The following is a 4,872-nucleotide window of genomic DNA, read 5'->3' on the forward strand; positions in this document are numbered from 1 at the left end:
TCTCTACCTTTCTCCCTCCCTCCCTCTCTCCCTTCCTTCCTTCCTTCCTTCCTTCCTTCCTTCCTTCCTTCCTTCCTTCCTTCCTTCCTTCCTCACATTTGTGCCTACAAATGACATGAGAAAATACACTTCTACTGCCAGTGGACATTCTCAGCATTTCTCCACAAACAGCAGCTACACCATTTTACAAGTCATTTCTCTTCTGCAGCAGCATCTCCCTTCCTTAACTTTCCAACCTTATTGAAACACCAAGGACAGACTATTTTTTTAAATTTAATTTAATTTAATTTTGAAGAGTAAAAGCAGAAACAAAAACAAATTGAAAGATAGGAATAGGGTAACATACAACAATACAAATGTTACAGATTTTCAAAGCAAGAATAACTAATTAATAAGGGTTGTTCTATTATCTATTTTTATCTTCAAATCAGTTGCTCAGATTAACAGATATAGTTGCACAAGATTGGAGAAATAATTTAATATTGGTTCTTGCTTTCAAGAAATCTTAACATTTTTCCTTGTCTTATGTTGTTTTATTTTAAAGAGAGTATAATAATTGATAAAACATTAGAAGCAGTACACATGTAGAAGACCAAGATGAGAGGTATTCACTCATGGGTTTTGTATTACACATTGCTGTCCTTGATGTAGTTGCTCAGATTGCAGATATCAACATACAGATAGTCAAGGTGAACATTCTAAACATTAACTGCTATTTTCAAAAAACTGACGGAAATTATGTGTACAATAATCCTGTATTTATATTTGCATGTTTTGCCCTCCTTCTTTTGTCCCTATCTTTTCTCCTCTTATCTTCATGGTTTAATCCTGAAGTTCAGTTTCTTTACATTGTACTATGTCTATTATACCTTTCAAGTATTATTTCTTCTTTCAGGTTCTTACAGTAGAGGGACAATATGATATTTACACATATGGGTTTGATTTATTTCACTTAAAAGTATAGACTCTAGTTGCATCCAATAATCTATAAAGGCTTTGAGTTTGTCTTTCTTTAAAGCCGAGTAATACTCCATTGTACAAGAATACTATATCGTTTTTATCCATTCCTCAGGTGATGGGTATTTTATTCTAGCATTTGGCTATCACAAATTGTGCTGCTAGGGGCCAGGGAGATGGCTCAGTAGAATAAGCACTTCCCTGGCAAGCGCAAGGGCCTGAGTTCAATCTCCAGTTCCAAAAAAAAAATTGTGCTGCTATAAACATGGGCACACATATATAACTATGGTATGATGTTTTCAGTTCTTTTGGGAAAATACCCAGAAATCGGATAGCTGGTTTGAATGGAATTTCCAGTCCTAGTTTTTTGAGATGTCTCTACACTGATTTACACAGTGGTTGTACCAGTCTACCTTCCCATCAGCAGTGGACAAGGGTTCCTTTTCCCCACAGTCTCTCCAGCATTTGTTATTACTTGTTTTCTTTATGATAGCCATTCCTTCTGTTGTGAGATGGTATCTCAGTGTTGTTTTAATTTGCATTTCTTGAATGACCAATGATGAGGAGCATTTTTCATGTATTTATTTGCCACTTGTATTTTTTCCTCTGAGAAATATGTGTTCATGTCACAGGACAGATTATTAGTTCTGCATATCATCATGAAATATTAGAAAGGCCAGACTGTTCAAATGAGGATTTTTAATTTTTAAAAACTACATAATGGGGCCGGGGAGATGGCTCAGTGGAATAAGTGCTTCCCTGGCAAGCACAAGGGCCTGAGTTCAATCCCCAGTTCCATAAAAAAGAAACAAACAAACTAACAAAAAAACCTACATAATGGCCAGTACTTCTCTGAAACAAAACTGAAACATAAACCCAATTTATGTGCACATTCCTTCTCTCTGCCTTTTCATATAGCTGTCTCCTTTGCTGTTGTAAAACTGGGACCTTATATTTTCCATCTGCTTTGCGTATCTTCATTAAGTAACACCATTCTAGCTTGCTGCCCTCAAACTAGACCTCATTTCTTGTCTGCCATTTTCTATTTAAAATTTACTTTTCCATGCCTTATATTTCATTGTAAGAATGACATTGGTTTATTTGAGTGTGTGGAATGAAAATTGCTGATATTTTAGTATTTTAAACTTGGGAAGTTATTTATATGTTCATAAGTACTACAGGGAGGATAAAATGTTTAACTCAAGAGAGTACTGTTGTGATTTCAAGACTTTTCCCAGGCTAGTCAGAGTAATGTTTTGGAGATGGAGGCTTAGATTTGTAATAGAGAGATTGCCTGATTTGTTTATATGTTTAGCTTCTGCTGAAGGTATAACCCTTATTTTGGTAAACAACATAAGATAAATATATTTAGTGTCTGCAAGTACACACTGTTGGATGATTTCTGGTGAAAGAAAACATGCTTTGTGTTGAAGAAAACCTTTTCTATATTATGGCCTCATTTTCATGAAATAGGTTTCTTTGTTGAGAGTGAAAATAATATCACTTACATCTTTTTGTTACACTCAATCAATTCTAATCATTACTTTGGAAGCCTTAAAGTTTTTATCTGAGGTACACCACTCACCCTGCTGGTTCCAAGAATAGCAAATATATCAGTTTAACCATGAGCAGTGTTTAATGCTACGTGAGTTGCTGCATGCAATCATTTTTTTTACATTTTTGGCAGAAAATAGATGACTGATGTTTCATAAAGCAAATTGGCAATGGCCTCCAGTTAAAAATATTTTGAAATGATAAAAAGCTGATTCTTTTCACTTGGCTCCTAGGCCATCTGAATGTTCCTTAGAAATGAATTTATTCATTCAAGGTTGTAGCTTTGGGGCTTTAGCAGAATAAACACTAAGTCAATTACTAATAGTTTTATGTATCACTGGCCAATGCATCTATTAAATATATGCAAATTTTACATTTGACTCTAAGGACATTTGTCAGTGGGGAAAAAGCATGGTCTGACAAACTTGGCACTGAAGTAAAAAGAATCTGCTGCACACTGTGAGAATTAATACTTTCCACATTTTGTGTTTTATTACCTTTTCAGTTACTTTACTAAGATAAGAATTATAGAATATTACAAAAAGCACTTGATGTGTAATCTATTAAAATGAGATGATGAGCATCCTCTCCCAAACAGACCTGCAATAATTGATAGTGCTTCATGCTAATATTAGTATTAGCATTCTGAGTTGCTATTTCAAACTCTTTAGTGTCATAGGTTTAATAAGCCACCAGACTTCCTATTAGTAGTCATTTGCATATTTTGTAGCTAGAAAGCAAGTCACGACAACTTCCATGTATGTTTGAATTTTCCTAAATATTTAGAAATTTGAGTGCAAGTGGCTTCTGTATGAATATCTGTGTAGAAAAACAGTCTTTACTATGCACAGTTGCTAGATAGATCTTAAATAAGTGATGATAAAGTGAATGAATAAATGAACCAATCAGCATTTAAGCAATGATTGAGAAAAATATATATGTACAGTTGTGTTCTGCACACCATATGAACAACTGTTATGTATAGCATAACATTTCTTTTACAAGTGGCAAAAGAATCGTAAAAACCTTCTAAGCTAATTGCTACTTCTGTAGATGAAGTAAGATAACTAGTTTGAGTTTCACACTGTTAGTTGGTGAAGACCCAAAACACATAATGACTTTTTAATTTCACAACAAATTAGATGTATTTTTAAACAATATGCATTAGGTCTAGGATACTGCACAGGGTGCTACAAAAAGCATGGACTTAAGAGGTAGAAAGACCTAGGGTTGGAGCCCAGCTTTGCATTTTCTAGCTATATGTTCCTAGGTAAATCAGCTTCCCAAATCTCAATTTTGCATCAATAACATACCATCTACCTGTCAGGGCTACTGTAATAGTTAAAAAATGTAACATATAAAATATCCAGGAAAGAGTAAGCACAAATTGGTAATTACCCCACCTGCCAGGGATGTAGCATCTGTTAAAGAAAACGTGAATAGTGGTGTCAATTCACTGATTTACGTAATTCACTCTGAATTCAAAATTAACGTCAGAGCTGATATTACCATATCATTAGCTAACTCAAAGTTGCTGGGAATTTTATCTCCCCATGTTAGAAAATCTCATTTGATTGTTTTGCCATCTAAGAAAACATAGATAATGAATAAGTTATATTATAGATTGTTATGGATAATTTCAATTGTCTTGTCTTCCTGACTTCTAAGACATGAGAACTCACAAATTATTTCTCAGTAGAGTTAGATACTTGGAGATTCCAAAGAAAACTGTTTTGTACTCTGTCATTCTCCTGCTTTTGAAGATTTTGTGGGAGATTCAAACATCAAATACTAAAAGTCAAACAGCTTTGTCATTCTTCTACATCCTAGCATCTCTGACAGTTTTCTAGAAAAGTTGTAACACTTTTTTTTTTGGCAGAACTGGGAATTGAACTCAGGCCCTTGCGCTTGCCAGGGAAGCAATTACTCTACTGAGCCATCTCCCTGGCCCCTAGTTGTAACATCTGGAACACTAACTCAGATAAAGCAAAGGAAATTAAAAACAAGATAAAAGACTCTGGACATCAATCATGTTTGCCACCACATTTTTCTGCTGTAGTAGATTAAAAGATTTCTCTATGTTGGGAAATAAAATGAAGAATAACAGAATGATGTTTCTTCATTGTCTTTTAAAATATCGTAATTATAGAATGGGGAAAATGATAGAAAACAAAAATTAGTGAAATGCCAATATTACTCAAGGTCTTCAGTGAAAATCATTCCTGGAAGCTAAATTTACCCTGATACTAAAACCAGACAGGGGAGAGAGAGATGGAAAGAGAGAGAGGGGGAGAGGTATGGGAGGGAGGGATGGAGAGAGAGAGAGAGAGAGAGAGAGAGAGAGAGAGAGACAGAGAGAGA

General features: G+C 34.7%; 1 pseudogene; it reads left to right on the forward strand.

The window, feature by feature from the left end:
- Positions 1 to 4,872, forward strand: part of LOC101577150 — a 32,052-nt pseudogene that overhangs the window by 19,478 nt on the left and 7,702 nt on the right.

This window comes from Octodon degus, unplaced genomic scaffold (assembly GCF_000260255.1).
Source record: "Octodon degus isolate 3935 unplaced genomic scaffold, OctDeg1.0 scaffold00041, whole genome shotgun sequence".
NCBI lineage: Eukaryota > Metazoa > Chordata > Mammalia > Rodentia > Octodontidae > Octodon > Octodon degus.